The sequence below is a fragment of the Neophocaena asiaeorientalis genome, unplaced genomic scaffold (assembly GCF_003031525.2).
Source record: "Neophocaena asiaeorientalis asiaeorientalis breed wild unplaced genomic scaffold, Neophocaena_asiaeorientalis_V1.1 scaffold5, whole genome shotgun sequence".
Classification (NCBI taxonomy): Eukaryota; Metazoa; Chordata; class Mammalia; order Artiodactyla; family Phocoenidae; genus Neophocaena; species Neophocaena asiaeorientalis.
The window spans coordinates 7386479-7411896 of NW_020174698.1; the positions used below are offsets into that span (position 1 = coordinate 7386479).

Below are 25418 nucleotides of genomic sequence, written 5' to 3' on the forward strand. Positions count from 1 at the left end.
GGGGTTGTAAATAATGCAATGGCAAAATACATTTTTAAATTTATTTTATTATTGAGATTTATTACTTGTTTTGAAAGGTCATATTATTTGCTCCAATGATATTGCAGGTAGCATAAAGTTTATGGTTTTCCTAAGATCTGGCTAGGTGTTCTGTCTCTCTTACATCACCCTTGCATTCCAGGGAGTCCACAACTTCTAGGAGGTCTGGAAGCAGGAACATAGTCTATGAGACCATATATTTGCAATTTAATTTTTAAATAGCTAAATTTCAAAGACTATGTAATTATATGAGGAAGATGTCCATAATATAATATCCATTTGACAAAACACAGTTGAAAAGAAGATAAAACTTTATGTACAGTATGCTACCAATTTAAAATTCATATGTATTTGTGTGTGCACATATGCATTGGTGTGTGTGTGTAGAAGTAAAAGAAAATAAAACCAAATGTTATTGCTATTAACTAACTTTTTATAATTCAATAAAGCAGAATATATATCAAAAAGTTAGTTCATGAGAAAAAAAATCTGTAAATATAGCTATGCTTCCTATGAAACCTAGGTAAAAAAAATCCCAAGATGTATAAGGGAGAAACAATCAATAGGAAAGTACCCATGGAAAAAGAAAATGTTTCAAGAATAAAAGTTTAAAGTACTAATTTTAAACCATACCGGATTGGGAGATTGGGACTGACATATACACACTACTGTATATAAAATATATAACTAAAAAGAACCTACTGTATAGCACAGGGAATTCTACTCAATACTCTGTAATGGCCTATCTGGAAAAGAATCTAAAAAAGAGTAGATATATGTCTATGTATAACTGATTCACTTTGCTGTACACCTGAAACTAACACAACATTGTAAATCAACTATACTCCAATAAAAATAAAAAATATATATACTGGAAATAGTAAAATGAAATGATTTTAAAGATATAAAGGAAAAGATGTTTGATGAAGTGTACTTTTATATGAGCATGTAGTTCACAAATTAATTAGGAATTCAAAGTTTTAATGAAAATCAAAAGAATTAAAGATAGTCAATACAGTCAGTATTCAGATAGGGAATAAAAATTATTCCTAGGAAACTGACAATATAGCCTAAATTAGAAAGGACTGTATATGAGTCCTATTTTTTACAATTTACAGTATCATCTACTTTAAGTTTGTTCCCAAAACAGAACCCCCACATTACATAATCAATAGATACAAGTGTTTCTTGTTGAAACTGAACTCTTTTGGAAACTTGAAAGTAGGCATCTACTAGAGAAGTCACATTATATCCTAACTTTATTGGGTGTTTAAAAGACTTAGATTACTGAAAAAATGTGTTAAGACTAAGAGACTGGATTAGCAATTTATGTTATTCTGGAGCAAGGAATAATTTATATAATCATATTATAAAGGAGTGATATAATATAATTAGAAAGTAATGTCATAGCAACACAAAGAAGAAAGTTCAGAGACAAGAAGATTCAGCAAAGCTATCCATTTATTCAACAGCTATTTATTGGGCACCTACTATGTCAGTCACCAGAATCCACTGATGCTAGAAAAGTAATGAAAATCTGTAAAGGAATTACCAAGAACTCTTACATATTTCTACATCTAAATAGTATCATATGAAATTACAGCTTTTAATTCAATCATACAGTATGAATTTTATTTCAAGTATAAAATATTATTTTGTCAAAGGTATCATGTTTTTAGAAATATTTTGATTGAGATATATGACTTTAAAAAACCCCAGCTATTTGACATACAGATTCAGCAAGTTTATAATAAATCATTGTTTCCTATCAAGTTGTTTTAGCACCTTAACCTTCATTTTCTACATTTGACAATGATATTAAAAAGCATGTAATTTTTTGTGTTTAAAAAAATTCTACTTATTTTTCTATATCTTCAGAAATGCTTCTTTTGTAAAATTTAGAGTATGGAACTCTATTTAATGTCTATAAGTACTAAGAACTTTAAAAGCTATGTTGATATGTAAATATTCAGGCAGGCTTTCATTGTGATTACTGGAGAGAAGTTTAAAAGCCCTTCCTTAGGAAAATCAATGAATAACACTAAAAATGAAGAAATAAGGATTTAAACTTCTGGAAATCATTTTAACCAAATTGGATTAATGATAATTTTTCTCAAATCTTCTAGCACAGTGTTTAGTTTATTGCAATTGTAACTGCCCAAAGAATTTTCTTATATAGGCCCACAAATTCTGCATGATTCCTTAAAAGAAACGTACTTAAACTGATCAATGAATAGCATTTAATAATGCAATAACTGTCTTCAAAGCATTTTGAAAAGACCAAGGACACAGATATGCACTTAAATAGCCAACTGCATATTTCAAGTTATATCTATACATATATTACATGTTAGAGGTTAGTAGTATTCCTGGTAAATCTTAAATTTGAGGTAGAGTTTTAAAATTTAATACTCTTTTATATTCATCTATTCTTGTTTTTAGTGAGATTATCACAATTATTGGCATGTACACAAGCCATTATACATGCAAATGTATATGGTATACAGAGAAGTCCTATGCTCTTAATTACTCTAAGATTCAAGTAAGGAATTATACATTGCATGAATGTCTATTGGGAGTAGAGAGGGCAGGCTGTGAAATCAGAGAGAACTGGGTTTGGACTCTGGCTCTACTGCTTGCCAGTTGTGAAATTTTGATCAAGTTGCTAAATCTCTCATCTTTCTAATAGAGTTGAAAAAACTCCATAAGATGATTCATGTAAAACATTTTGCCCCGTGTCTGGGAAAAAATAGGTTTACAAAAAGTGCCAGTTAAAACTCCCTAGAGATAAAAGTACCTCTGCTGTATTTCTCAACACAAGTACTCTACATATTATATTTATATTATCAAATTATTTATACTGTAAAAAACATAATTTACACAAATAAATTATGATAAGCAAAATGGTTGATTTCCACTTTGATGACTCAAAGTTATCACAGGCCTCTTTTTGATGACACATTTCCGCAAGCTGAGCAAAACTGCCCAGGATTTAACTTCCTTTCATATAATTCTTTTATCTGTCATGTTTCAAGCTTCTCACATTTTACATGGGCACTCTTTACTGCTATTCTTTCCAACAGCATATGGTCTAAAAGTTATTATATATCTCTCTGAACGATTTATCCCAAGTTATCTCAAGAAAGATTAAAAACTGTGAAAGAAAATCTGAACCACTACCACTTCACACCCATTAGGATGGCAACTATCCAAAAAAAAATGCAGAAAATAACAAGGGTGGGCAAGGGTATGCAAACTGGGAAACTTCATGCACTGTTGGTGGGAATGTAAAATGGTGTAGCTGCTACAAAAAATTATGATAGCTCCCCAGAAAGTTAAAAATAGAATTAGCGTATGATCTAGCAATTCCACTTCTGGGTATATACCCAAAAAAGAAACAAAAGCAGGAATTCAGAAAGATTTTTGTACATCTATGTTTTATAAGCATTATTAGTAATAGCCAAAAGATGGAAGCAACCAAAGCCATACTTCCAGAATCATTAATTAGTTAAAGAAATTATTCTCAGCACTGATGGATGGAAAAGCTTATCATTTGAAACAAATTAATTGAGGGAGGTGGCAGTAAGGATAATAATGAAGCAAACACGGAAACTGTATTTAAATATTATTACTGAGAAGGTAACATATTCCAGCCCACTGCTGCAAGATTGTATCACAGAAATAGTAAATACTATGATGGCAGACTGTTAAATTAAGTATTTACTCTGCATTTGCAAGAGTATTCATCTGTGCTTCCCAACCTGGCTTGTTAAATTAATATAATCATAATGACCCAATGCAGAGAGGCAACTGCTCATTAGGGTTTGGGCTGCTTTCCTTGGTTACACTATATTATGATGCTGATTTTTCTTTTAGTTGAGTTCATTGTTTCAGCTAATTTGAGATTAATCTACCATGACCTTCAACAGCAAACCTGGCTGAAATACCACATTAGAATATTTGTAAAAACAAACAGAACTGAGTATTTTGACAGGAAACATATTACTTTTAATATGTAGACCCAACCTGGCTAATAAGTAAAGGATGCTAAAATCTATTTTTTTTTCTGTACTGTTTTATTAGCTATCACCTTAATTTGAAAATTATACAACCAACACATGCATGTTTAAATAAATAAACTGAACACTGATAGGTGTTGCTGTGGTGAAAGCTTCCAAATTAAATCTTGGTGTTTGGAGCCATTCACCCTGTATTAAATTTTCTCTAATAAATAAATATTGTCACTCACTGAAATTTAATATGGTGCTTTTTTTCTATATTCTGATATTTCCACTACCTGAGCGGTTTAACTCATCCCTCTTAGCAGCTACATTACCACAGTTTATCGTTCCCTCTTTCTTGATATATTTTATCTTGGCTTCTCTGATTTTACTTTCTCTCCTTACTCCACTCACCACTAAATTTGAAGTGCCTAGGATTCAATTTCAGGACCTCCTTTTAACTCTATACTTCCTTTCTAGGTGATCTTAAACAGGGTCTTTGTATTAAATACAGTGTTCAAAAATCCAATCATATCTTTTATGCTTCCACTTGGATGGTTACTGTGTTTTTCAAACATAACATGTTAAAACAGAGGCCTTATTTACCACCTAGTATCCCCATCCTGGTCTTTCTTGAGTCTATAACTATCTCAGTAAAATAAATTTCTTCAGGCCAAAATCCTAGGAGTCAACATCTTTGCCTCACTCTCTTTCTCCATTCCACCAACAGATCTAGTCACATCATCCTCCACAGTAAATCCCAACCTACCACTTCTGTCCATCTGTGCTCCTACCACCACAGTCCAAGTCAACATCATCTCTTGGCTAGAGTATTTCAATGGTTTCCTAACTGCCACCTAGTTTTTAACTCTTGTTTCACTACAATCATTCTCCATTTAGCAGGAACAATAAAATTTCTAACAAAATAAATGAAATCACATTATTCCTTTCTTAAATCCCACCGTAGGTCTCTCATTACACCCAGAATTAAATCTAGCTCCTTATGGTGATTGACAACTCCCTCCTACTCTAAGTAGACCTGGATATGTCCCAGACAACATCTCATAAAACCTTTGCTCTTCATCACTATGCTCTAGCCACATTGACCTTCTTTTAATTCCTCAGTGTACCAAGTTTATTCCTGCCTGGTATAAAATTTACTTAGCATTTTTCATGATTGGCACTTTCTGTTATTCAATTCTCAGCCCAAATATCACTTTCTTAAAAATACATAGAGACTTCCCTTGTGGTCCAGTGGTTAAGAATCCACCTTCCAATGCATGGGATGCGGGTTCAATCCCTGGTCAGGCAACTAAGATCCCACATGCTGTAGGGCAACTAAGCCCATGCACCACAACTAGGGAGGAGCCCAAGCACCACAGTGAAAGATTCCGCATGCCACAACTAAGACCCAACACAGCCAAAAATAAATAAATAAATATTTTTAAAAAACATAGATAAACCATACAAATAAAGTAGCACCTTTTATTACTCTCTATCATATTATCCTGTTTTGTTTTTTCCATGACATTTTCACTATTTTACATTATTTATTTGATTTTCCATGTCCCTTCTCTCTCTGTAGCAACCCTCTCTATCCCTGCAATTACAATGTAAAATCTTGGAAAACAAGGACTTCTGTCTCCTTCCTGGCCAGACTTTCAGACTTAGAACAGTGCCCATCAAGTAGTAGTTACTCAATAAATATTTTTCAAGTGTATTATTGTTAAATGATTTTCTTTATGTTTTATTCAGGGCATATACCATAAGGGGCATGGTGCTTCCTACTGAGGATCATGTCCCTACTTTGATTAGTATTGCTTTAGATGACAATTTCATGCATCTCAGATTTTTCAGGATGATCCCAGTTTTAAATATGCTTTCTTGCTTTCTTCATAACCCATCAAAATATTCCAATATTTAGTATATTTTAATATTGAAGCAATAATTGAAACTGTTCCTTAAATTCACCAAAAGAACCCCCCCAAATTCTTATCAGATAATATTCTCATTTTTTAACTATAAACAAAACAAATACACATTTTCTTTCAAGTAGAAGAACTATAAAAGATGAATAAAATACTAAAAACAGCTGTTTGAAGGTATCAGAGAGCAAGCAAAGCAGCCAGACTTGATTAAAGAGATACAAATAAAGATGAGCTGGCCATTTTCCTCTCAGGGTATTCTTACAGGAAGCTACATCCTAGAGATTTTATCACTCGCTCAGGATGAGACGATGAACACTGAAGTTCATGGCTATGAAGTCAGCTAGGATGTGAAGGGCCATGAGCCACAGAGAAATGAATCCTACGTTCTGCTCAGCTTTTGACTTCAAGAGATTTGCCAAATTAAGTGGTAAAGGAGCCAGAAGATAAACACCATGCAAAAATTAACTCATAAGAAGTGAAAAGCTAAGCAGATCTTTCGTAAGTCTCACAGAGCTGAGAAGACAAAATTGAAAGTTCAGAGTCTGCCAAGAAAGAAAGAAAAGGCTTTCAATTATGAACCCTAAAGGTCTACCCCTAGAAATAAGGGCAAACCAGAAATAGCCATCAGAATCCCTGATCAAGCCACAAAAATCTAAATAGCTGATTTAATCAAGGCAATCTGGTCCTACTCTTGCCAGAGTTCTTGCCAGAATGAAAATAAATTCATTTAAGAGAATTTTTACAAATTTTCAGATACAATGTATATTATTTAATTAAAAAAAAACAAAAACAAAACTACCAAGCCTTCCATGAATCAGTAAACCAAGAAGGGGGAAAAAGAAAATAGAAAAAGACTCACAGGTGTTTCAAATGTTAGTTATCAGGCATATAAATGTTAGTTATCAGGCATATAATTAAAAGAAACTGTGATTACTGTGTTCCAGATGACTAAATAAAGAAGTAGTCTGGAATCTATTTTTTAAAAGAATCCATTTTTTAAAAGAATCTATTTTTTAAAAGAATCAAATGGAAATTCTAGAACTTAAAAATAGAATTAATTGAAATTAAGAGTTGAGTAAATGTGTTTAATAGAAGATTAGATCCAACAAAAGAAAGCATTAATATACTGAAAAATAGGTCACCTGAAAATGTATAGACTAAAGAAGCCCTGAGAGAGAGAGAGAAAAAAAAAGAAAATAAGGAAAAGCATAAAATATGTAACTGGAATCCCATAAATAGAAGAGAGAATGTAGATAGGAACATTTGAGGAAATACTGGCTGGGAATTTTCCAAAACCAGTGAAATACATCAATCCATAGAATACAGGAGCTTTTGAATCCCAACCAGTATTTATACAAATAAAATCACTCCTAGACACAGGTGTCTCTGAACACCAAATACAAAGAAATAAAATCTTCAAAGGCAAAAAAGACACCTTACTTTTAAAGGAGAAGCAATGTCTTTCACTGACCTCACATAAATTATGAAAGCCAGGCAATAATGATATAAAATTGTTAAAGTGTTGGAAAAACTTCCAAATTAGAATTTTATTCCTAATGAAATATATAAGTCAAAAAATAAAGGAAGAATAAACACTTTTAGGAAAAAATTGAGAGAATTTGTCACCAGCAAACTGTCATTGAAAAATAAGTCAAAAGGGAAATGACCTTATATGGAAGTAACTAATAAAAGCATAAACAAAAAGCAACAGAAAAAGTAAAACATGTGTTTAAAATTAAATGAATATGGCCTGTTTATGATGGTAATAGTTACTTCTTATGGAGCTTAATATATACATAGAATTAAACATACCAGAACTATGGGTGAAAATCTGACTGGGACAGGGGAGAGCTGGGGGTGGGTGGAGAGTATAGAGTTAAAATGTTATAAGGTCTTTTGCCTTGTCTGGGAAGTGATGAAAGTACCAATTTATAGCAAGTTCTGAAATCAAAAGTACATGCTACAATATTTATGCTGTAATATTATAATTAATACAAGTAATAAAAGACTGCCCAGAACACGTTAATGAAAGGAGAAATAGAATAATTAAATGGGGAAAAATCTTTAATATCCAAAAGAACTAAAGTCAGAGGAAAAAATATAAAATAAAACAAATACAAAACAAATGGGAATATGTCACTTTGAACCCAAATATTAATAGTGATATTAAACGCAAATAATTAAATATCCAATTTAAAGACAAAGATCAGCAGACTGGTTAAATAAACAATTCAACTACATACAGCTCAAAACAGGTACTCCTTAAATATAAAGACCCCAAAATAAACAGAAAAGGCAATATTATGTAAACACTAACAAAAAGGAAGCTCGTGAAGCTACAAAAGTAAATCTTAAAGATAGAATTACTGCTAGCAATGGTACTATTAAAAAGAAGGGTTAATACAGCTCAAATCCTAAATTTGTATGCCCTAATAAAATAGCTTCAATATATATAAACAAAAACTTACTCACTGATATATTCATAAAACTGCAGCCAATGACTACAGAATCCACATTCTTCCTAAGTGCACAAATGTCAGTGACCAAATGTTAAATGAAAATGAGTTTCAAAAATTTGAATTTCAAAGAATTGAAAATATAATGATCACAGTGAAGTTAAGTAAGAAAAAATAACAACAGCAAAAAGATGAGAAAAACACTCAATAGTTCAGGAATGAAGTACTTCACTTCCAAATAATCCATATATTATGGGAAATTATAATGGAAATTAGAAAATACTTTTAAATAAATGATAATGCAAAATTTCAAATTTATAATATGCACCTAAAGCCATGTATAGAGACAAATATGTACCCTTAAATAAATACATTTGGAGAAAAGAAAGGCTGAAATATTAATAATTTAAGTATCCATTCAACAAGATAGAAAAAAAAAGTAAACTAAAATTTAAAAAATTAGGAAGGAAGTAAGAAACAAGACACATAAACACAGAATTCAATGCAATGTAGTAATCTAAAAAGAGAGAAAAACAACCAAGCCAAATACTGACTATTCAAAAAGTAATAAAATTATTAAAAAACCTGTTAAAGCTTTAAAAACAGGTTGCACAAACAGTATTTGGCATGAAAAAAAAAAGAGGCATCACCACAGATCACTTACATATTAAAAAGTTAATACTGGTATATCATTAACAACTTCATGCCAGTATATTTGAAAATGGAGAGGAAATGGATGAATTTTTTGAAAAGTCTGACTTAACTAACCAGACAAAATAAGAAATAAAAACTCTGAAGAGTCCCACATTTATTATAGATATTGATCTATAACTAAAACTCTATCCACAGAGAAAATGCCTGAGGCCAAAGGCTTTCAGCATTGAAAAGAAGTTAGAATACTGATCATCTTTACAGGGAGAGGGACAGAATGGCTCCAAGAGGGTCCTAGGTTAGTATCTGGGTTGCTGGTTATCTTGATCTGGGTATTGGCTACTTAGGTAGGTTCAATTTGTGAAAATTCATCAAGCTTTTCACTTATGATTTGTCAACTTTTTCATACACATGCTTCCCTTCAATAAAAATGTTAGAAATACACATATACATGGAAAATAAATGTTTCCTTCTAAAATAAAAACATTATCAGTCTAGTTAAAACATCAAAATTCAGCTATATGCTGTCTATAAGAAACAATTCAAATGGAAAGTGGCAAAAAAGTTGAAATTAATAAAAAGACAGAAAAAAATAAACATGCAAATGATAACAAAATAAAGGGGATGTAAATGAAATAATACCAGGAGGAAAAAGTTTTTAAGAACATACTAGTAATGAATACGTTTACTTCTTAATGATTAAAAATTCAAGTAATCAGGAGGATATAAGGACAACAACAAAATAGTACAGAAGGTGTTAAAAAAAGTTTCGTCGCCCAAATGACCCTTTTGGGGCTTTCTCTATATAAATATTAATTTTCATAAAAACTGAATATATATTGAATCAATACTTTAAGTTATAGGCCAAATGAAACTTATAGGTAACCTTCAAATATGTCAGTAATTAAGCTGTTTTAGAACTATTAAACCAGCTTTAGTTTTGCTTCTTTTTCAGAGATTTTTTTGACGTGGACCATTTTTTTACTCTTTATTTATTTGTTTTTTTAACATCTTTATTGGAGTATAACTGCTTTACAAGGTTGTGTTTCTGCTGTAAAACAGAAAGTTAGTAAAACAAAGTGAATCAGCTATACATATACATATATAGCCATATACCTTTCCTCTTATGTCTCCCTCCAACACTCCCTTTCCCACCCCTCTGGGTGGTCACAAACACGGAGCTAATCTCCCTGTGCTGTGCGATGCTTCCCACTAGCTATCTATTTTACATTTGGTAGTGTATATATGTCAATGCCACTCTCACTGTCACAGCTTACCCTTCCCCCTCCCCATATCCTCAAGTCCAATCTCTATGTCTGTGTCTTTATTCCTGTCCTACCCCTACGTTCTTCAAAAATATATTTTTTTAGATTCCATATATATGTATTAGCATACAGTATATACTTTACTCTTTCTGACTTACTTCACTCTGTATGACAGACTCCAGGTCCATCCACCTGACTACAAATAACTCAATTTCGTTTCTTTTTATGGCTGAGTAATATTCCATTGTATATATGTGCCACATCTTCTTCACCCATTCATCTGTCAATGGACACTTAGGTTGCTTCCATGTCTTGGCTATTGTAAATAGAGCTGCAATGAACATTGTGGTACATGACTCTCTTTGAATTATGGTTTTCTCAGGGTATATGCCCAGTAGTGGGATTACTGGGTCATATGTAGTTCTATTTTTAGTTTTTTAAGGAACCTCGATACTGTTCTCCATAGTGGCTGTATCAATTTACATTCCCACCAACAGTGCAAGAGGGATCCCCTTTTCCCACACCCTCTCCAGCATTTATTGTTTGTAGATTTTTTGATGATGGCCATTCTGACTGGTGTGAGGTGACACCTCATTGTAGTTTTGACTTGCATTTCTCTGCTGATTAGTGATGTTGAGCATTCTTTCATGTCGTTGCTGGCAATCTGTATATATTTTTAGGAGAAATGTCTATTTAGGTCTTCTGCCCATTTTTGGATTGGGTTGTTGGCTTTTTTGCTGTTGAGCTGCATGAGCTGCTTGTATATTTTGGAGATTAATCCTTTGTCAGTTGCTTTGTTTGCAAACATTTTCTCCCATTCTGAGGGTTGTCTTTTCATCTTGTTTATGGTTTCCTTTGCTGTGCAAAAGCTTTGAAGTTTCATTAGCTCCCATTTGTTTATTTTTGTTTTTATTTCCATTTCTCCAGGAGCTAGGTCAAAAAGGATCTTGCTGTGATTTATGTCATAGAGTGTTCTGCCTATGTTTTCCTCTAAGAGTTTTAGAGTTTCTGGTTTTACATTTAGGTCTTTAATCCATTTTGAGTTTACTCTTGTGTATGGTGTTAGGAAGTGTTCTAATTTCATTCTTTTACATGTAGCTGTCCTGTTTTCCTAGCACCGCTTATTGAAGAGGATGTCTTTTCTCCATTGTATACTCTTGCCTCCCTCATCAAAGATAAGGTGACCATATGTGTGGGTTTATCTCTGGGCTTTCTATCCTGATACACTGATCTACATTTCTGTTTTTGTGCCAGTACCATACTGTCTTGATTACTGTAGCTTTGTAGCATAGTCTGAAGTCAGGCAGCCTGATTCCCCCAGCTCTGCCTTTCTTTCTCAAGATTGCTTTGCCTACTCAGGGTCTTTTGTGTTTCCATACAAATTGTGAAATCTTTTGTTCTAGTTCTGTGACAAATGCCATTGGCAGTTTGACAGGGATTGCATTGAATCTGTAGATTGTTTTGGGTAGTATAGTCAATTTCACAATGTTGATTCTTCCAATCCAAGAACATGGTATATCTCTCCATCTCTTTCTATCATCTTTAATTTCTTTCATCAGTGTCTTATAGTTTTCTGCATATAGGTCTTTTGTCTCCTTAGGTAGGTTTACTCCTAGGTATTTTATTCTTTTTATTGCAGTGGTAAATGGGAGTGTTTCCTTAATTTCTCTTTCAGATTTTTCATCATTTAGTGTATAGGACTGCAAGAGATTTCTGTGCATTGATTTTGCATCCTGCTACTTTACTAAATTCACTGATTAGCTCTAGTAATTTTCTGGTAGCATCTTTAGGATTCTCTATGTATAGTATCATGTCATCTGCAAACAGTGACAGCTTTACTTCTTCTTTTCCAATTTGGATTCCTTTTATTTCCTTTTCTTCTCTGATTGCTGTGGCTAAAACTTCCAAAACTATGTTGAATAAGAGTGGTGAGAGTGGGCAACCTTGTCTTATTCCTGATCTTTTTGGAAATGGTTTCAGTTTTTCACCATTGAGGACAATGTTGGCTGTGGGTTTGTCATATATGGCCTTTATTATGTTGGCTGTGGGTTTGCCATATATGGCCTTTATTATGTTGAGGAAAGTTCCCTCTATGCCTACTTTCTGGAGGGTTTTTATCATAAATTGGTGTTGAATTTTGTCAAAAGCTTTTTCTGCATCTATTGAGATGATCATATGATTTTTCTCCTTCAATTTGTTAATACGGTGTATCACATTGATTTGTGTATATTAAAGAATCCTTGCATTCCCGGGATAAGCCCCACTTGATCATGGTGTATGATCCTTTTAATGTGCTGTTGGATTCTGTTTGATAGTATTTTGTTGAGGATTTTTGCATCTATATTCGTCAGTGATATTGGGCTGTAGTTTTCTTTCTTTGTGACATCTTTGCCTGGTTTTGGTATCAGGATGATGGTGGCGTTGTAGAATGACTTTGGGAGTGTTCCTCCATCTGCTATATTGTGGAAGAGTTTGAGAAGGATAGGTGTTAGCTCTTCTCTAAATGTTTGACAGACTTCGCCTGTGAAGCCACCTCGTCCTGGGTTTTTGTTTGTTGGAAGATTTTTAATCACAGTTTCAATTTCAGTGCTTGTGATTGGTCCGTTTATATGTTCTCTTTCTTCCTGGTTCAGTCACAGAAGGTTGTGCTTTTATAAGAATTTGTCCAACTCTTCCAGGTTGTCCATTTCATTGGCATATAGTTGCTTGTAGTAATCTCTCATGATCCTTTGTATTTCTGCATTGTCAGTTGTTACCACTCCTTTTTCATTTTGAAGTCTGTTGGTTTGAGTCTTCCTTTTTTTCTTGATGAGTCTGGCTAATGGTTTATCAATTTTGTTTATCTTATCAAAGAACCAGCTTTTAGTTTTATTGATCTTTGTTAAAGTTTCCTTCATTTCTCTTTCATTTATTTCTGATCTTTATGATTTCTTTCCTAATGCTAACTTTGCGGTTTTTCTGTTCTTCTCTCTCTAATTGCTTTAGGTGTAAGGTTAGGTTGTTTATTTGAGACATCTGTTGTTTCTTGAGGTAGGATTGTAATGCTATAAACTTTCCTGTTAGAACTGCTTTTGCTGCATCCCATAGGTTTGGGTTGTCATGTTTTCACTGTCATTTGTCTCTAGGTATTTTTTGATTTCCTCTTTGATTTCGTCTGTGATCTCTTAGTTATTTAGGAGCGTATTTTTTATCCTCCATGTGTTTGTATTTTTTACAGTTTTTTTCCAGTAATTGATATCTAGTCTCATAGCATTGTGGTCAGAAATGACACTTGATATGATTTCAATTTTCTTAAATTTACCAAGGCTCGATTTGTGACCCAAGATATCATCTATCCTGGAGAATGTTCCATGAGCACTTGAGAAGAAAGTGTATTCTGTTGTTTTTGGATGGAATGTCCTATAAATATCAATTACATCCATCTTGTCTAATGTGTCATTTAAAGCTTGTGTTTCCTGATTTATTTCCATTTTGGATGTTCTGTCCATTGGTGAAAGTGAGGTGTTAAAGTCCCCTACTCTTATTGTGTTATTGTCGATTTCCCATTTTATGGCTGTTAGCATTTACCTTATGTATTGAGGTGCTCCTATGTTGGGTGCGTAAATATTTACAATTGTTATTATCTTCTTCCTGGATTGATCCCTTGATCATTCTGTAGTGTCCTTTTTTGTCTCTTGTAATAGTCTTTATTTTAAAGTCTATTTTGTCTGATATGAGAATTGCTACTCCAGATCTCTTTGGATTTCCATTTGCATGGAATATGTTTTTCCAACCCCTCACTTTCAGTCTGTATGTGTCCCTAGGTTTGAAGTTGGTCCCTTGTAGACAGCATATATATGGGTCTTGTTTTTGTATCCATTCATCCAGTCTATGTCTTTTGGTTGGAGCATTTAGTCCAATACATTTAAGGTAATTATTGATATGTATATTCCTATTACCATTTTCTGAATTGTTTGGGTTTGTTATTGTAGGTCTTTTCCTTCTCTTGTGTTTCCTGCCTAGAGATGTTCCTTTGGCATCTGTTGTAAAGCTGGTTTGGTGGTGCTGAATTCTCTTAGCTTCTGCTTGTCTGTAAAGGTTCTAATTTCTGCATCGAACCTGAATGATATCCTGCTGCGTAATCTTGGTGGTAGGTTTTCCCCTTTCATCACCTTAAATATGTCCTGTCACTCTCTTTTGGCTTGCAGAGTTTCTGCTGAAAGATCAGCTGTTAACCTTATGAGGACTCCCTTCTATGCTATTTGTTGCTTTTCCCTTGCTGCTTTTAATATTTTTTCTTTGTATATAATTTCTGATAGGTTGATTACTATGTGTCTTGGTGTGTTTCTCCTTGGATTTATCCTGTATGGATTCTCTGGACTCTCTGTGCTTCCTGGACTTGATTGACTATTTCCTTTCCCATATTAGGGAAGTTTTCAACTATAATCTCTTCAAATATTTTCTCAGCCCCTTTCTTTTTCTCTTCTTCTTCTGGGACCCCTATAATTCGAATGTTGGTGCATTTAATGTTGTCCCAGAGGTCTCTGAGAATGTCCTCAATTCTTTTCATTCTTTTTCCTTTATTCTGCTCTGTGGTAGTTATTTCCATTATTTTATCTTCCAAGTCACTTATCCATTCTTCTGCCTCAGTTATTCTGCTATTGATTCCTTATAGAGAATTTTTAATTTCATTTATTGTGTTGTTCATCATGATTCCTTATAGCAGATTTTTAATTTCATTTATTGTATTGTTCATCATTGTTTGTTTTCTCTTTAGTTCTGCTAGGTCCTTGTTAAACTTTTCTTGCATTTTCTCCGTGCTGTTTCCAAGATTTTGGATCATCTTTACTATCATTACTCTGAATTCTTTTTCAGGTAGACTGCCTATTTCCTCTTCATTTGTTTGGTCTGGTGGGTTTTTACTTTGCTCCTTCATCTGCTGTGTATTTCTCTGTCTTCTCATTTTGCTTAATTTACTGTGTTTGACAAATCCTTTTCTCAGGCTGCAGGTCTGTAGTTCCCATTGTTTTTGGTGTCTGCCCCCAGTGGCTAAGGTTGGTTCACTGGGTTGTGTAGGCTTCCTGGTGGATGGGACTCGTGCCTGTATTCTGGTGGATGAGGCTGGATCTTGTCTTTCTGATGGGCAGGTCCAAGTCCGGTGGTATGTTTTGGGGTGTCTGTGAACTTAGTATGATTTTAGGCACCCTCTCTGCTAATGGGTTGGGTTGTGTTCCTGTCTTGCTAGTAGTTTGACATGGGGTGTCTAGCACTGGAGCTTGCTCATCGTTGAGTGATGCTGGGTCTTAGTGTTGAGCCAGAGGTCTCTGGGAGAGGTCTCGCTGATTGATATTATGTGGGGCCAGGAGGTCTCTGCTGGTCCAGTGTCCTGAAGTTGGCTCTCCCACCTCAGAGGCTCAGGCCTGACACCCAGTCAGAGCACCAAGAACCTTGCTCTCAGGAGGCCACGAGCCAGGCAGCTCTTTATTGATTTTGTTACAATACTACTTCTGTTTTATGTTTTAGTTTTTGGCTGCAAGGCATACGGGATCTTAGCTCCCTGACCTGGGATCGAACCCACACCCTCTGCATTGGAAGGCGAAGTCTTTACCACTGGACTGCCAGGGAAGTCCCCTTGTTTTGCTTTTTCAAGTCACTCTCATTACTACTCTAGCCCATTTGTTCTCTGCTCAGCATTATTATCAGTGTAGAAGGCCAGGAACTATTACTTACTGAGTATTAACTACTGTGTAGCAGTGTGCTTGGCTATTTGCCCATATTACATCACTTTACCCTATAACAATCTTCTTAAGAAAGAAGTGGTGCTATTGATTCCATTTTCCATATGACCATATTGAGGAGTATAAAAGTAGGACAATTTACCTAAGGTAAATGAGCTAATAAGTGATAGGTCAGGAAATGGAAGTGGGCAAAATTATATCTCCTCCTTTCTCCTTAGCCTCTTGTTCATCCTTCTTGCCATTTTAGTATTTTTAAGACTCAGGGTCATACTGAAAACATGTATTATCTACAAATTAAAACACACATGCTATCACATAACTTAAATATACAGTCAACTTCTAGGAAAAAACTCTAATTTATATGTGCATATGATATATAACTATATATAAGTATAATTATATATATAAGCATATATAAATATAATAAGTAAAAACTTAGACTTCAAGAATAAAATGGGACAATACACAATATTCCACCAACATGTGGAAATACAGTTGTGTTTCATGTGTGAAAGTCATCAGACAGCTGTGAAAAATTGCCCACATTCAGTCTCTTTTAGTCAGTCCTCTTCAGACTTTGCATAACAGAATCAGTATGATTTAAAATTTTTAACAGATCTTTTCCCACAGATATTTAACAGATCTTTTCATTATGTATTATTATTTCTATTTTTAAAAAATTCATGAATTTATTCCCTGGTTTCAAGAATCATTTTCCAGGGTAGTCATCTTGACACTATTTGAAATAGGATCTGCATCTCCAAAACATTTACATTTTCATGATATTGCTAGAATTTAGTTTATTAGCTATTTATATCAAAATACATAATATCTTTTGTCTAGAATCTTGTTTAAATAGCATTATGGTGGCACTTTCCCCCTTTTATACTTCTACTTTTTTCAACTGGGAAATTTTAAAATATCAATTAAAAAATTACAGTCCTAGACTTCTCTGTTACAAATGAAGAGTTAAATTGATTAAAATCTGCTTTTCCCAAATAAAGCTATAAATGTGGTAAAGTCACACAGAGAGTGACAAATATGACCAAAGTTTAGAACATGTTTAGTAAAAGGATTAGTGAGAAAATTTACTTCATGCTATTTAACCAGAGACTTAAAGGAGAAATCATAAATTTGAAAATGCATAGCATATTTTATCACAAGAAATACAGTAAGAATATTTCTTCCTTTGTTTAATTTTCAGCTTTAATATGATTCTTACATATGAATTGGTGTTTTGTTGATTCATTCGATCAGTTATTCATTTAATATAAATCTGTAGAGTACCTCTTATATGCTGTGTATTATTCCAAGTGCTTAGAATGCGGCAATTCAAAAAAACATCAAACAACTGTCTCCACTCTCATGAAAATTGCATTTTAAATGGGGAGATAAACAACATTCAATACAAATACAGATGGTCTTGGACTTACTATGCTTCACTTCAGATTTTGAATTCGTATCTTTTCCAGGCTAGCAATATGTGGTATGATGCTCTCTTGTGATGCTGGGCAGTGGCCGTGAGCAGCAAGACGCAGTCAGCCACGGGATCAGGAAGGTAAGCAACTGATACACTTTCAACCACTTTGTACCCATACACCCATTCTGTTTTTCATTTTTAGTACAGCATTCAATAAATTACTGGTGAAATATTTAACAATTTATTATAAAGTATGCCTGTGTTAGGTGGTTTTGCCCAACTGTAGGCTAATATAAGTGTTCTGAGCATGTTTAAGGTAGGCTAGGCTGAGCTATGATGTTTGGTGTATTAAATGCATTTTTAACTTACAATATTTTCAATTTGCAATCAGTTTATTGGGATGTGATTCCATCATAAGTCGAGGAAGAGCTGTAGTAAAATATATGTAGTAAGTTAGACAGCCATGTACTTTATGGAGAAAAATAAAGCAGGGAAATGGGTTAGGAAATAAGGAGTGATTTGTAATTTTCAATAGGATTATCAAGGAGGTCCTTGCCATGAACATGACACTTGAATAAAAATCCAAAGGAAATGAAACAGACTGTATGGAAATTAGGGAAAATAATTCCAACACAAGGAACAGCAAGTGCAAAGGACTTCCAGACTCAGTGAAGTAGCCACTGGGGCAACTGAAGAGGGGAGATTGAGGCCAGGGATGAAAGGGGGTGAGGTAAATTCTTGTGGGTAATTGTGCTTTTTCCACTGAGTGCCATTAGAGGGTTTTAGTGGAAGGAGTGATCTGATCCAATTTGGTACTAAAATCAATGTGAGTGCAGTGTTGAAAGTAGACTGAAGGGGAGAAAATTAAAACTAATGCTCTGCACAATACAGACAGTAAAGCTGGTAGTCACCTTTATTAGTGATTAAAAGATCAGCACAAATTCATTTAGTGAGAGAGATTACACTTTCTAATTAACCACAGATCCTACTTGTGACATTGAATCAATGATCTTAAAAAAAAACTAAAGCAGGTAAAGAATTTAATTATATTATATTTAATTATATTCTGCTATACTAAACAAGACGTATCATGTAGGACATTTTGAACGTGTAGATTATAATCTCCACTATAGTTAGTTTTATATTCATCAATTTAGCAGTGACCCAAATAATACCAAGAAAAAATTCAGTGATTTGAAGAGCAACCATGAACCATTCTTTCATCAAATCTGCTGAGTTCCTGCTAGATGCTGAGTGCCACGGTGGGTAGAAACAGTCTGAGAACTCCGCCTTCAAGAGTGCTCAATCCAGAAGGACAACAGGGGAATACATCTAATCACCATGCCATGGGCTAAATCCTTCATAGAGATCTGTCTCCAGGAGACAGATCAAATAGACTGTATTGAACAGAACCATATTCAACCAGAGCTATGTAAATCTTGTTTTGCTTTTTAATATATCACGTGTATCTTCCTTATTTAGATAATGGGATATTAAATGTAGGAATGTCATTTATACTTCTTTCTACCTGTTGAATATTTAATAATTAATTGTATCTATCTCACTTTTTTCATGCTTTATTATTATATGAGGGATTAATTATTACATTAAACAGTTCAAGGAAAAATGGTTTTATGCTATTCACACACATTCCAAAAGTATAGCAATATTTGTATAGAAATATTAATTCCTCCTCCTCCAAAACATAACTCTCACTTTAAACTGTTAACCTATCTCACTAGATATGTCTCTATAAGGTCAATGAATAAAACATTTAGGTCAAGAACATGTGGAACTTGACCTCTGTAGCTGTAAGACAATTTTTCTTGATAAATGCATTTTTAGTTTTGGGGGATAAACCAGGAAGAGAAGGGAATTATGTATTGAGACAAAGGAGATTCCTACACACGAGCATAACTAATTCCATGGCGTACCTCGATTATCCAGGAATGAATATGACTCAATGTACGTTTTTTAAAGATCTATTAAAAAGCTGCCCCTCTGTATTTTAACCCACTTGCCAATCAACTTTCTTCCTAAACAAATCAAAGGGAAAGCCTAAGGAAATGGCCAGATTTTTTTTTTTTTTTTTTGCGGTACGCGGGCCTCTCACTGTTGTGGCCTCTCCCGTTGCGGAGCACAGGCTCCGGACGCACAGGCTCAGCGGCCATGGCTCACGGGCCTAGCCGCTCCGCGGCATGTGGGATCTTCCCAGACCGGGGCACGAACCCGTGGTCCCCTGCATCGGCAGGCGGACTCTCAACCACTGCGCCACCAGGGAAGCCCTAAAAATGACCAGATTTTTAAAAGTAATAAAATGAGATCATATATTATTAATATATATTGTCATGAAAATCCAGTTGGAAAGACTAAAATGGAATATTTTGGACATCCTATTAACCTTCAATTTCCTATTAGTGTCTTTTAAATTTATGTATATTTTTATTTACCATTATACTGGGGTTTTGCCTACACATCATTGGAACAGCTAAGCTTCTCTTTGAGATTATGCTGATAGTAGGTCTTTATGATAACTGTAATTGTCAGATTTAATTTAGTTGTTGTATTGCTATTATCGTTATTTCAATTCCTTGCCATGATATTATAATATTTATTTTGCTAATCTAGAACTTGGGGCACAGCATGATTAAATTATTTGCTCAAGATATGCTGTGAGTAAATAGTAGTATTGGGAAAAGTTAATAATCCCTCAGTAATAAAAATCTAAAAACAATCTATAAAATAAGTACCCATTTTCTTCTCAGTAAGTGTTATATTTTTCTAGGGCTCATCTTGAATGATAAAACGTAAAAGAAATTTCCCAGTGTAATCTGTAATGATTCAATCAAGGAAATCCAATGGTGAACTTTATTTAAAATAGTAACTTATTAAAAGTATTCCACAGAGGAGCCAAGTATATATCAACAACAAAAAACCGGCACTTGTTGAAATTCATGCATCTCAAAATAAAAAGGAGAACTAATAAATGGTCAAACCTCTTGCTGAATGAATGACAAACATTTAGTGATATTTACCTATTCGTTATGAAACTACTGCCCTTGCCTCCCAGCTGAATAATAGCTCATATTATGATGAAAAACCTATTAATCCTTCATGCTGTAGGTGAAAAAGACTGAAGTTATGCTGTTTTAGAGATATGCTAAAGTGTAGTAGAAAATGAGAGATCTAGTCCTTGTTTTATGACAAGACAGACTTTGGCTATATTCTCTCGTGTAAGCCAGGAGATAACTCAGTATTCCTTAAACCCAAACAATGCATGGACCCCTTGAAATTATATACCAAAAATTCTCCCTAAGTTAGGTCTTCCAATCCCAGTTTAGGAAATACTGGCATAGTTTGGCGTCTGGATTCATACAACTCCGGATGAAATCCCAGCCCTGCCCATAATAGACTTTAGTAAGAAGCCCAAGTCACTTCATTTTTCTAAGTCTTAGTGTTCTTCAACTATTAAAGAGGGGTAATAGTACTAGCTGCCTTATCAGCTAATTGTAAGAAGTAAATGATATAATAAGGATGTCCACATTTTCTCTGTTGCCAATGCATTGTAACATGCCTTCCTGCAGCTTTGCCCCTTAATTGAATAGGTTTAAGAACCTGTTCCACAGTTTGTTCCTGCAAAGCCTGAGGCTAAATAAGGGGTCTAAATCCCCTTTCTGTGTGTGGAATTCCCTTAGAAAATCTGATTACAAAATCTGCTTAGCTTTTTACATTATTAAATCATTGACTAAATTAAAATCTTGAGACAAGTAGAAATAAGGATTTATTTTATTTTATAGGCTGTGTGCTGCTTCTCTTAAACACATGATGAGTTGAGTTACAGGAGGTAAGAGAGGGCTGAAGTGAATAAGGGCATGGGTGGGTGCCATTCTGGGATATGAGGCCATACGAGGACACATCTGTGCCACTTCCGTGAGGTGTACTCCAGACTCTGGAGACAGGTAAACTGATCTTATAAACAGATTCCTGCCACTTGTTATGAAGACTGAACTATAAAAGATGTCTTGAGTACTCACACCTCTGAAGGCCATTAAACTAAAAGAGAAGAGGAGAGAACAGGAAAACAAAGATACTATGGGGAATGGATGAGTGGGGATGCAAAGCAAATGGGAAAATATAAATGGCTTCACTGAAAAATGGGTTTTCAGATGCACTCTTTGACCTGTGGAATTAATAATGATAGGTATGTTGAGTAAAAATGATTTAGTAAACACCTGTGATTGTATCATCCAGTTGTAAATTAGGAGGAAAAAATGCTGCTATGTTTAGTAACAAATGCAGGCATACCTTAGAGACACTGTAGGCTCGATTCCAGACCACTGCAATAAGGCAAATATCGCAATAAAGTGAGTCTCATGAATATTTTTGGTTTCTCAGTGCATATAAAAGTTTTGTTTATACTATACTATAGCCTATTAAGTGTGCAACAACATTGTGTCTAAAAAACCCATGTACATATCTTAATTTTTAAAATACTTTATTGCTAAAAAATGCTGAACATCATCTGAGCCTTCAGCCAGTCAAAATCGTTTTGCTGCTGGAGGGTCTTGCCTGGAAGTTGATGGCTGCTGAATGATCAGGGTGGTGGTTGCTGAAGGTTGGGGTGGCTACGGCAACCTCTTAAAATAAGACAACATTGCTGCATTGATTTACTCTTCCTTTCATGAACAATTTCTCTGTAATACGCAATACTGTTCAATAGCATTTTATCCAAATGCTTTCAAAATTGGAGTCAATCTTTTCAAACCTGCTGCTGCTTTGTCAGCTAAGTTTATGTAATATTCTAAATCCTTTGTTGTCACTTCAACAGTCTTTATAGCACTGTCACCAGGACTAGATTCCATCTCAGGGAACCACGTTCTTTGCTCATCCATAAGAAGCAACTCCCTATCGGTTAATCATGAGATTGCAGCAAGTCTGTCACATCTTCAGGCTCCATTCTAATTCCAGTTCTTTTGCTATTTACACCTCATCTGTAGTTACTTCCTCCACTAAAGTCTTGAACCCCTCCAAATCATCCATTAGGGTTGGAATCAACTTCTTCCAAACTCCCGTTAATGTTGATATTTTGACCTCTTCCCATGAATCATGAATGCTTCTAATGCCATCTAGAATGGTGAATCCTTTCCAAAAGGTTTTCAATTTACTTTGCCCTGGTCCATCAGAAGAATCACTATCTAACACTTAGAAATTGAAATTACTTCTTGATCCATGGACTGCATAATGGATCTTGTGTTAGCAGGCATGAAAACAACATGAATCTCCTTGTACATCTCCATCAGAGCTCTTGGGTGACCAGGTGCACTGTCAATGAGCAGTAATATTTTGAAAGGAATCTTTTTTTTTTTGAGCAATAGTTCTCAACAGTGGGCTTAAAATATTCAATAAACCATCTTGTAAACAGATGTGCTGTCATCCAGGCTTTGCTGTTCCACAGCACAGGCAGAATAAATTTAGCATAATTCTTAAGGGCCCTGGGATTTTGGGAATGGTAAGTGAGCATTGGCCTTAACGTCAAATCACCAGCTGCATTAGCCCCTAACAAGAAAGTCAGCCTGTCCTTTGAAGATTTGAAGCCAGGCATTGACTTCTCCTCTCTAGCTATAAAAGTACTAGATGGCATCTTCTTCCAATAGAAGCCTGTTTCATCTATACCGAAAATCTGTTGTTTAGTGTCCCCACCTTCATGAATTATCTTAGTTAGACCTTCTGGATAACTTGCTGCAGCTTGCATCTGATCTGCCTCAGTACTTGCTGCTTTACCTGGCATTTATATGTTATGAAGACAGCTTCTTTCCTTAAACTTCATGAACTAATCTCTGCTGGCTTCAAACTTTTCTTCGGTAGCTTCCTCACCTCTCTCAGCCTTTGTAAAATTGAAGAGAGTTAGGGCCTAGCTCTGGATTAGGCTTTGCCTTAAGGGAAGGTTGTGGCTGGTTTGATCTTCTTTCCAGACCACTAAAACTTTCTCCATGTCAGCAAAATGCTATTCTGGTTTCTTATCATTTGTGTGTTCATTGGAGCAACACTTTTAGCTTCCTTCAAGAACTTTTCATTTGCATTCACAACTTGGCTAACTGGTGCAAGAGGCCTAGCTTTTCGCCTGTCTCAGCTTTTGACATGCCTTCCTCACTAAGGTTAATTATTTCTAGCTTTTGATTTACAGTGAGAGATGTGCAACTCTTCCTTTCACTTGAACACTAAGAGGCCATTGTAGGGTTATTAATTGTAGGGTTAATAATTTCAATGTTGTGTGTCTCAGGGAATAGGGAGGCCCAAGGAGAGGGAGAGAGATGAGGAAATGACCAGTTGGTGAGCAGTGAGAACACATGCAACAGTTATTAAGTTCACCTTGTATGGGCATGGTTCGTGAACTCCAGAACAATTATAATAGCAACATCAAAGCTCACTGATCACAGATTACCATAACAAATATAAAATAACGAAAAAGTTTGAAATATTGCAAGAATTACCAAAATGTGATACAGAGACACACAAAGTGAGCAAATCAGTTGCAAAAATGGTGCCAATAGACTTGCTGGCCACAGAGTTGCAACAAACCTTCAATCTGTAAAAAAAAAAAAATGTAATATCTGCAAAGCGTAATACAATAAAGCATAGTAAAATGAGGTGTGCCTATTAACATAGGGTTGGCCAAAAAGTTCGTTCAGGTTTTTCTATAAGATGTTACAGAAAAACCCAAATGAACATTTTGGCCAACCCAATGCTATTGTGGTTGAGCTCAAAGGGTAGTATAAGTGACTTGTGCAAATTATATTAACAATTGAGTCTCCTGCTCCATGTGTGATTTAAAAGAATAGGCAGAAAGTAAACCAGAGCAATGAACCATCACTATTTATTGATTCCGTATCCCAGGAGATGACCCAAGGTAATAGACAGCAGACTCACTCCTGATTGGAAAGTTGGATTGCAAATTACAACGACCACATGATGGGGGACAACTGCTGTGACTGGCAAAGGACCAAGTTGTCTTTATCCAGAGAGGGATAAAGTCCATTTCGAGGCTAGGATTTTCAGGAAATTCATGCATAAGACTTCATTGAACTAAAGCATAATTGATCAATGTAGTAGTTTGCCTGCCTTCCCCGATTGTGCTCTGAGATTTCCTGAGAAATACTGTTAACTCAAGGCTGACATTCAGCTGCCAGTATGGGTAGAAATAAATACATACCAGTTGGCAGTTTAGCTGCAGCACTGAGTCCCTGCTGCTACCCTGTTGCTCAAGTCCTGAGGAGTCCCAAATGGGTGGAAAGAGTATCTGCTGTGAGACCCACCAACTGGCCCTTTGCAATTCCTGAATATGTGCACCCTGGCCAAAATGGGCCTCAAACCTGAAGTGGGTAGTTCGTATCCTATTGATGACAAACAGCATCCATTAGGGAAATGCCTGGTGCCTATCTGGCCTCCCGAGAAGGTGACAAACCCCCACTGGCTAGTGCTTTCCTCCACTGTGATCACATGTGGAAACACAAGCTCTGCAGTTATGGTATCTGTCATTAACTATTTTAGCCATATCCTCTCCACTAACCCCAAGCCCCTTTGCTGCTCTGCCTCTACTGGGTCAGGGAGGAATGCCTAAGTACCTTTCCTATGCTATCCCCGAGAGTGAGAGAGGAACAGGTTGAGTTAAAAAAGTCATCTAAGTTCAACATTTCCAGTCTCAGCCTTCAGTCAATCAAATAAACTTTTGTATTTGGAACAACAGTAAAATACGGGAACATTTTTCCAGACTCCATCCTATTTGCAAGCCTAAATAATTCTTGATGAATACTTTCCACCTGACCTGAATACTGTAAACAGAAAGAAGAAAAAAATTAAGGTAGAAGGCACCTATACCTACATACCACAAACGCTCACAACTTCCAACATCAGTTTTATCCAACTACAAGGCTTGTTACCTCA

At 35.0% G+C, this 25418-nt stretch overlaps 1 protein-coding gene across 1 annotated transcript in view; it reads right to left on the bottom strand.

Moving 5' to 3' along the window:
- The window catches only part of LAMA2 (laminin subunit alpha 2), a 588138-nt gene that overhangs the window by 403968 nt on the left and 158752 nt on the right, over positions 1 to 25418 (bottom strand). The window lies entirely within an intron of this gene.